We start from the raw sequence: 10,430 nt of genomic DNA, 5'->3' as shown, positions 1-10,430 counted from the left end.
CCAGACACAAGCTTATGTATAGGGAATGCACTTCTCTGTGTCCACCACTGTTTTCTGTAAATTATATTTATATACAAACTATTTGTATTACCTAAAAGGTTTTATCGAACATTTTATTGTGTTATACCATTTAGAGCATTTTCCCATTGTTTGCAGATCCTCATGTTCTGACTATCATGACCAGCTTGCCTTTTTGAGCTGAACATCCTGAAAACTGAGGAGTAGCTGCCCTACTCGCTGTATTTGCACAGGAAGTAGAGCAGCTCCTTTACCCTTCCTGTGCCAGAACAGGAAGTTGCACCTACCTCGGGAGCTATTGATCCAGTTCTGTTCCAGAGTCTGTTCTCTGTACATGACTCACTTTCTCCTTAAGACCGGCCACCAAACAAAACAGGAAAAACAACACATCAGACAGTTGTGACTGAAAAAAGTAATTGTTGCCAACCTTTCCTGTATTCAGCAGTTGTATACCTCCAGTCAGGAAAGGGAAAGATACAATCACTGCACAATCCCTAGGCACAGATTGTTCCAACTACCAAGGCAACCAGGCATTAGGAGACTCACACACCATTGCATTAAATCACCCATATCATAGCAATCCCTTAGAGAACCTAACGATAACCCTGTAATACCAAAACATTCATTGTACCTTTAAAATCTAAAATAGATGTGTCCTGCATTGATCAGCTAAACATCAAACCAGTGCCTTTATACACTTAGGAAAGCTCTTGAAAGATGCGATCTGGGACTTCAGCCAAGGTGCAGCAACTATGATAGAGTTACAAATTAACACTTTGCAATGGCAAACATATCCATGTCCATTCTGTCAAACTCAAATCTAAAGGGGATTAATGGACATCGTATTGACATGTGCAGACATCAGGGGCCTGTACTACGAAGCAACTCAGCATACCCCGGATATCTTTCCGTTATCTGGCTGAACTTAACCTAACAAACACAGTCAGGCTAAGCAGTCACACAACACTGGTTATCAACTCGTTAAGTCAATCACGGCTGTCCTACTTTGGATATGAACGTGTGTACATAAAAGGCGCGATGTTTACACCATATGACAAATCACCAACATCGACGAAGTGTTCTGGCAGCAGAGTCGCACATTTAACAAACAAGGAGCAAACTATTACATTAGAGAAATACGAGAGGAAGAAATGCAGGAAGGACAGCTGGTAAAAAAATCTCTGATTGTGTGAATGTGTACGTTTCGGAGCCCCCTGGTGGTATTTGGGGAAAAAAATATTACGAGGCCACGACATATAGTGTGGGAACGAGATTAATAACTCCGGGCCATGAGATATGTATCTGTTCTTTACTACCGGGACCTGGCGAAGTGAACTGACGAGGCCTCTTGGATGAGAAATGAAACGTTTGACTTAATCCCATGATGTAGCCTCTATAATGAGCTCACTGTGGTGGAAACGTTTGCAATTACTAACTAATTAAAACATACGGACCTATTTTTGTGCAACATGGTGCACGGAACGAGACTGTGCGCATTTGGTATCTTGGTGACAGGATGTGCCTGGAGCAACTGGTAACAGGGAGAGATTGAGATGTACTGGGTGTGTTAGCGGGGGGGATTGACTTAACCAACCAGACATTTAAACCTCCCTTATCCTTCCCTTTAAGGACACTGTGCAACTACGCAACTGTGTAGTGTCATTTTGGTGAGAGCTGACTGTGTCAGAGAGAGAGAGGGAGGGAGGGAGGGATGAGTGCTGTCACAAGGTAAAACTGTAAACGATCTATCCCCCATTCCAAATAAATCTTTTATTTCATAGGATAAACCTACCTAGAGGCAGGGATAAAAGTATAAAACTATTTATTTATCCCGTCGCTAACACACCCAGTACATCAATATCAGTAACTCCCACAAGCATAAATAGAAACTTGTGGTACTGTGAGCACTTTGCTTCTACGTGTCAGGTTGGTTATGTTCGGCTCCAGCAGCTGACAAAGGTTTATATTCCCTCCGATGAGAATCTATATCTTTCATAAAGATACTCATCGTCTCTGAAGACCATTGTCCTCCTCAGAGACCCTCTAACAATCCGCAATGAGCTCCATCGCATCCTATAAGAATGGTGATGTCATGTTTCAAAGGAATTGATTGGCCAGCGGGTGGTGCTTTTATACAGGTTGATTGCTTATCTCTAACTTAACCTGCTCCAGAGCAGGTGAGCCGTTCAGCATAGGTTACCATGGTGATTTACCTTGATAAGAAGTGAACTGAAAACCCTGAAGTAAACCTGACTTTACCCCGATAGCTGCAAATCCTGCTTCGTAGTACAGGCCCAAGACCTCGGGATGTGAATCTTCTCTCACCAAGCACGTAATCAGGAACCCCTGATTACATCAACCTGCTTATTCATGCTACAATTCAATCAGCAAAATGTGTGCTGACAGTGGAATATATAAAATCATCCAGATAAAGTTAAGGAACTTCAGTTAATGTTCACATCAAACATCAAATTAAAGGTTATTTTTAAGATCAGTGTCCACAGATCATATTCCCAAAAGGACCGAGTTCAAAAGTGTAGTAGTCACAACATTTTCCTTTTGTCTTGACCCTGGAGCAAAGAACAATGAACCCTGATCAGAGGGGCTAATATGTAATGGTGATATAGGGCTGTAGTACCTCAGTAAAGACTTTTTCAGCCATTATAGCTAATTCTCCAGATTTTACCCGCAGTCTGCCATGCCAAATTGTGACTGTAGCACAGGAGGTGGAGCAAGTCGTCCACTAACCAGAAGGTTGGTGGTTTGATGCCGTGATGGCTTCTCAAGTCTGCATTGCCGAAGTGACCTTAGTCTAGGAAAGAACCCTAAATTGCTTAAATTGTCCTTGTCGACTGTTCTGTGTGTAAATGATGTATGATGGGAAAGTGCCACTTATAGAAATGTCTCTCTGACGGGTGAATGTGACTTGTAGTGTAAGACTGATCTATAAAGTAGAATGTCTCTCAGTAGAGCTCATACCTCCACCAACAGTCCATTCACACTCCATCCAGCTGCACCTCATTGCACATACTGAGACACCAGTGTCCTAAATATTCCACTTTTTTTTTTTTCAAGCTCCATGAATTATTTCTTGGGAAATCAGTGACATTTTAATATATTTTTTCAAACACCAAAACAAAAAACACCCCTTCTCAATATGTTAAATAAAGATAAAACAAATTCCTGGATCTGCCCCCTTTATCCGGATCTGCACCAAAATACAAGGGGGGGGGGGTTCTTCCCTCAGCCATGCTGCATCCTGACTCCAAGTTTTTTGCATAATCTTGCTGACAAACACACAAATCTGATAATGAAAACAGAACCTCCATTGGCAGATGTGATGTGTTGTTATTTCTCAGGCGCAGGAACTTTGTCTGAATTGTAGAATTAAACGGACTGATTTCCAAAATGTTGCTTTAACATGTGAAAGATGGTTGAGTATTGTTTCCCCTCCTCACACGGCCCTGGGACTCTTTACCCTGATGATTCCGAACCGTGCCGGTGTAAAGCCGCTGTGTCTCAGCCGGGCTGCGGTGTGCGCTGGGCTGATCCGCCCCTTCCTCCCGGCGGAGCCCCGGCGCACCTCAGCGGGCAGTGAGGCAGCTCGACCCCGGGATGGGTGTTCCTCTCGGGCATCCACACACACACACCAACTACCTTCCTCGGCGGAATCCCGTCATTGTGCCTCTCTGTGTTTCGTCTGTTTGCCACGGAGGCTGCCGACGGCGAGGCGAGGAGCTGAAGGTAGAATGGGCCAAAGCTGCAGGTCCTATGTGTAACTCTGGAGATGGGTCGGACATCCCCGCAAACACACACAGGTATCATCAGCCGCTGCGCTCTTACGGGGATGCAGATGAGTGTGTTTGCATGTTTAGGATTCAGCTCTGTGTGAGTGAATGTGTGTGAGTGTGTGTGTGTATCCATCTCTGCGACGCTCACTGATGTGCAAAATGTGGCTGGTGCACAGCAGCACTGTTACTGGCTTTGCACTTGTTGAGTTGTGTTGTCCTCTTGACAGAGAGCTCAGCTGTCAGTGTGTCAAGGGAGACAGGTCCACATGAGAGAGGGTGATGAGCTTACATTGTTCTTGTCAGATTCACTGCCCCCCACTCCTGGGTTTCTCTTCACATCCACACTACATGTCAGGAGGTTGCAGTGTCTGTGCAGCACTGAAGGAAGCTGCTGATGTACAGATACTATACACTCAGTTATTCTTTTCTTTCCTGTGGGTGGGGGTCTACAGGGGTCGTCATTACCCACTTGACTGAGAATGTGAATGTGGCCTCAGAGCTGACTGCATCTTTTGCACACTTTATGTTTTTGAGGACTCAATTCATATGAAACTGTACATTTTTTAATCTCTTCACTTTCTCATGTAACTGGGCAGTAGAGACATTTGTCCCAGGCTTAGTGGACATTACAGGAGTCACACTTTGCTTCTGGGTGAACTTCTGGCCACTATAATATGTTTTCTATAGAATCACCTTTTGACATCACCTTGGGATCTGTGAAAATAGTGACCTGTCTGGAGTTGATCCATCACTTAATTCCAGTTCCACTTAAGTTTAATTTTTTCTTTAAATGTTACTTCCACAAAGGCCAAAAAGAGAACATGTGAAAATGTAGGATAGAGGATAAACTTCTATAAAGTTGGTCTGTCCTTTTGATCAGAGGAATCTGAACTGTACGTGGTTTTCTGATGTCTCTGTGAAGATCCTCACTCATCCAGGTCCTGGTATCTTCAGAAGTTGTACAAGTGCACATAGGCAAGTGGACTTGCTTGTGTTTCTTGAAGACGATTCACCTCTCACCCAGGATGTTTGAACTATTCCGTTCAGTTAGAACAGAAGAAGCATCTTGGACATACACTTGTACAACTTCTGAACTTTTCTGATGTCATTATCTCAACCCATTAAGGAAACAAGGATTTTGCCCTTCTCCACATCCAGATCCATTTATATTACACAGATGGATTTTGGCAGTTGTAATGAAATTGTGTGGATGATATTTAAAGCGTAAACTATAGCATTATGTTCAGACATTGTTGTTATCAACAGTTTTGGATAAATTATTACTGAAAAAACAACATCTAGTTTTGTTCTGACTGTGTATTTAGTGGATAAAAATGTATCTGTCTCACTTCTTGTCTTCTTGTGAAGGTTGTAATTGGGGGTGTCTGTCTTTCTATCGGTCTGTCTCCGACGGACAGTTGTAATTGGTTTGATTTCAAGTTAGGTTCAGGATGAGTGCTGTTGATCTTTTATATTCCTGTTATAATGATGACATCCAGACCAGGGCTCAGCAAATCTTTGCTATAACTCTTTGAGAATTTGTCCAATTATTATGAATCATGGTAGATATCTTCAGGGCTTGGTGGAGGATAGGTCTGCTCTAGGGGTTGGCCGAAGATCCAATATCAAAAATTAGCAGTGCATGCGCTGGGGGCAACTATTAACCAAAATCTCAAGTGCAATACTGATTGGTGCAAGTGTTATGTACGCGGTCTGTAAACAGAATGAAACTAGCTGAGGTGACGTTGTTCAGTTTTCTCAAACCTGAAACCCACTTATTGCTGCTTGTGAATTGAATCCATGCCAATTGAGTTGCTTTCTTATGATGAGCACAAGGGTCTTTTCTTATAATTGCACATGCAGCATTGATATTAACCGTGAAACCAATTGTACATCCAAAAAATAAATATATCATAGTCAACAGCTCTTACAATGTAATGTTATCACTGTACCTACTTTGCTGTCCTGCATTCCTCTTATGATTGTCAAGTTAGAATAATTTCATCATTTTATCATTACCCTTTACCCTTGCTTAAAAGTTAAAAAAGATACTTAAATATCTGAACCATGTAGCAATTTATGTGCATGAGCTTTCTAAAAATATGAGGTTAATTGGCCAAATAGTGGCACTGTAACAATTTAGAAAGACATGCCCCTCACTGATTCTGATGGACTTGAATTTAATAACTCTACAAAATAGTCCCTTTGACCTTAAGAGTCTACATGGATTTTTTTGTTCATTTGCATAGTGTGAAAAACGTATTGCATATCAAATTTATCAACACCAATTTAAGTTGCAGCCTTGAGAACACATGCCAATTATAAATGCACATGGTTGAAAAACGCAGCTTCCGAATATCTTTGGAAAGGGTTGGGCTTCGTATATCAGAATATTGGCTATAATAATAATATCAAAACATTTTCACAACCTCACAACCTGCTTTTTGCAGGATCCAATAATATAATCAGCTCTGCACTCTTCGGTGTAACTTGATTTCATATTGAAAAAGCTTTTGTTAGGCAAAAGGCAGGTTTTATGGAAGATACAAGAAATTGGCCTTTTCTGTGATGGCCCTGTTCTTATTGTTGTTGCTGTATTTTAGCATAAGAAATCATTTGGAATTTTCACACTCCCACATGCTCCCATAAACCTTTTAATGACCTCCCAGGTAGCGTTTAAGGCACAGGCCCTTCTTCAGACAAATTACAAAGTAGAGACACAATACATTTGCTAAATCCCATTAGTGTCTGTGCTTATTACCCCAGAATACGAACACAAAACTGCCAGGACATATTCCGTTGTTGAACAAAGGAGTGATCAATGGTAAAACAAATAGGGGACTTGTTTCTGAAGCTGTTTTCAGACATGACCTGCGGGTAAAATCCGGAGAATTGGGAGTTTACCTTTATCTTATCACCACAAACTGTCTTGACACATTTGTTGGTGTTTTCTACATGTGTGAGACCGCCTTTTCACCGTAAATAAACCACGGCAGGCTGATATATACACAAACTGTATTCTAATAATAGTAATTAAAATTTACTAATAACACGTGACAGTCAAAATGAATACAAAAAGAAGCAAGTCAGTCAGTTGAGTAGACAGAATACATTGGTGAATATTGTTAAGTGAGGAATTACACTATGGTGCCAAAGTCCCCAAGGTAAACCTCCTAGCTTCTAGCTTATGTATTTTTTCTTGCAACCCAAAGGATTTGTTGTTTCAAGGTCATCAGAGAAACATGAGGAACACGAGACAGATATGAAGCTTTTTGTCAGAATAAGAAGAGCACTGATGTCAAAATGACCAATGTGTACTGATATGCATCTTTTGGCACAACTTGCCAACTGACATAGAGAAAAAGGCATGAAATGAAGTATTAGTTCAGTTTAATTTGTGTATTCAAATTAGAGCTGTCATAATATCAAATTCTCACCAAATAATTTCCCTTGCCAAAGAAATTCACAATAATCCCAGTATCTGTAGAAAGTGTAAAATCATAATATTAACAAGAATAATTATATTATAGGTCAAGTTTCATCTTGTATCAGAACCATATTCAGGAGCAGCTGCACCTCCATCAGCTTTTTGAGTCGCTGCAGAATCCACTGACAGAATGGAGCTGACTCTGTGGTAACTGTAACTTCCATAAACACCCTGTTAGGTAGCTGACGTTGAGCTGATTTGGTTTTGGGTCCTTTGCACTCAGATTTTGTGAACATGCTCTTGGCCAGGGAAAACAGAATTGCTGTAGTATTGAGCCTTATGCATTTTCCAAGTTCCGTCACAGCGCTGACAGATTGTTCCTTCGTCCGTTCTCTCTGGCCTCTCTGATGAGCTGGGTCAGTCATCCTGGCACTCCGGACATACACCCTTCTGGACGGATGTATCAATGAAGCGGTTCTTTGCGATGAAGGCACATAGCGGGTTGGAAACAATACTGAAGAAGATCTTGGCTACGACAGACAATTGGAAGATTGTGCGGAATTGTCTATTTGCCTGGAATCCAAACTCCTTCCGCAACTCTCAATAGATCTAGAATCCTGCCCCTTCTCCAGATGACACGCAGGATCTTACAGGTGCTGATGAAGTTTAGGGTAGTACTTGTACACTTTGTACAATGTGCCAGTTGTTCCTGGGGCAGAGTTTTCTCACGTTCTCCTAACAACCTCTCGGACTTCTGTTCAGCTGCAGCTCTGAAATATCGAACTGTACGCGTGGCTCGGTGAAACATACGAGTTCTGCAGTCTCCCAACTCCTGGTCTCTTCCTGAGTTGCTGTGTTTGCCTCAGGAGATGGTCTATTTCTTCCTGTGAGCAGGTCAATCTGCTGCTGCCCTTTTGCCCAGGCAGCTACTTGGTGGCTTTAGAGGGGTAGGCACTGAACACAGCCCACTTCTGAGCTCTTTCCGGGTGGTGTTTGTGATGCCACTCTGTTGAAGGAGCCTGATGTACATCACCTGAGCCAGCCTAAAGCGCTCATCTTCTCTAGCCTGCTTGTGCTGTCGTTTTAGGGTCTTCATCTCCTGTCTGATGTAATCATTATTTCTCTTGGGTTCTTTGCCTGAGGTCCCCTGGCACCTTTCTTCTCCTCTTCTCCAAACCGCTCAGATGTGATGCTGATGATGATCGTTGTCATGGCTTCAAGTTTCCCGTCGTCCCCTAATGGTCGCCTCCAGATTGTTGTCAAACTGGTTCCACAGTAACGTCATGTAAGCTAGGCCACTCGATTCCCCTCCTCTGTGCTTCTGGGAGTCAGTGCTAACACTTGGAGATTCCGGGCACTATGGGTTGACTTCAAGACGGGCCCCCCCGATGCATCTCATCAGGTTGATCACCTGTTCAACGCTTCATCCTCTCTTGGTGGATCTGTAAGCCTTGTTCGTTTTGGCAGATTTTGACACATTCCCACTGCTTGCTCAGGTTCAAAGTTGTGCTAGTACATCTGCTAATGCTTCTGGACACATCTTCAGTGATGATCCTAATAACCTAATAACTAATAATCATGTTGGGACTTCAACCAATGTTGCTGTACCACAATTGAAAAAAAGAAAAGATCTACAAGGTGCTTCATTGATTTACACAATATGACCATATGCACAATATTACAGCTTTTCCCGATTGCTAAAACATTTGTATCCACTCTTCTATCACATTTTCCAAGAAATCAACACACATGCTTAAAAACATTTTGTTTGTAAAATGTTAAAACACGTGCAACAAAAGATAATATTTCATATTAACACAGTGACTTGTTTTGAACAACCAAATACAGCTCTCAATTAGAAGTGTTCAGCCTCACTGTAATTTGTGTTTTATGCCAAATGCCATTTGTTGTATCATTATAGTATTTGAAAGAGAAAACACAAGCAAACACAGTTTCAACTGCTCTGTGCCCCTCTGGTAAGTGGGTTGCCCAGTGTTTGTTGATGATGGTGTAGATTGAGCTCCAGGGAGATGCTTTGCAAAAGTAATATCATATGTCCTTGGGCAGCCACCTTAGCTGCATAGGATTTTTCTATTTTCTCCATCTCATAAGCAAAAAATACAGATGCCAAATGAGGTTTCTCACCTCTGACTCTCCACGTTGTGGACAGCTGAGCAAATCAGCGTTCTTTGGTTTTACTTTGTGTAGAGAACGGAAGGTCGTAGAGCAAGTTACACGCCCAGCACAGTTTGAAACTTATTTGTCCACAATACACGTCAAGCCACGATCCAGAGGAGTGGTGCCTTCATTCTTAGCAAGGGCCTCCTTTGCAACAATGACTTACTGTCTGGTGGTACTGATGCATATCAGCTGGGGTTTGTGAGTTGCGGATGATGCTGCCAGATCATTGCAAAGTAATGCAATACTTGTTCCAGGCTTAGAGACAGGAAAAACAAAGATACATTTATTGAAGTGATCAGCGACATTCAGTCTTTCCTAAATGCAATCTGAACGTTACTGAATAAAATAATAATAAAATAATAAGCGTGATATGAGAGAGAGAGAGAGAGAGAGAGAGAGAGAGAGAGAGAGAGAGAGAGAGAGAGAGAGAGAGAGAGAGAGAGAGAGAGGCTGGCTGTAGTATAGGACATAAACTTCCTCCTTTTCGAAGAAAGGACATGGACCAAACAAAAGAAAATTGAAGTACACTTCAAATACATTTTTCGAGACTTTTCCTTCCGGTTTTAGGACAAACTACAGCACAGAGGGAGTACTTCTTAAAGTCATGAACAATCTGCTAGCTGCTGCTGCTGCTGGAAAACCCCTCAGTTTTAGTTTTATTAGATTTAAGCGCTGCGTTTGACACAGTTTTATTTTGACACACATTTTTTCTCGTATTTCTCATCAAAGCGTCTATTTGAATCAATAACATGATCAAATGTTTTATTTTAATTTGTTTATCTTTTTTTTATCTTGCCTATACCATTCTTTTTATTGTTTGCCTTTTAAGTGTTTCCTATTGTTTGCCTTCATTTTTAACTTGTAAATGTTATATAAATAAAGGTTCAATTACTATTTAGCCCTTATCACAGGGATATGTGTTTAAGTGTTCATGTTTCAAATAAGTTATGTTTTAATGACCTTCACCAATCAGATTCTGTTTTTACCTTTTTTCTGTTAATTATTTAGGATTA

This window comes from Hippoglossus hippoglossus, chromosome 12, assembly GCF_009819705.1.
Source record: "Hippoglossus hippoglossus isolate fHipHip1 chromosome 12, fHipHip1.pri, whole genome shotgun sequence".
NCBI classification, from domain to species: domain Eukaryota; kingdom Metazoa; phylum Chordata; class Actinopteri; order Pleuronectiformes; family Pleuronectidae; genus Hippoglossus; species Hippoglossus hippoglossus.
This window is presented reverse-complemented; position numbering follows the sequence as displayed.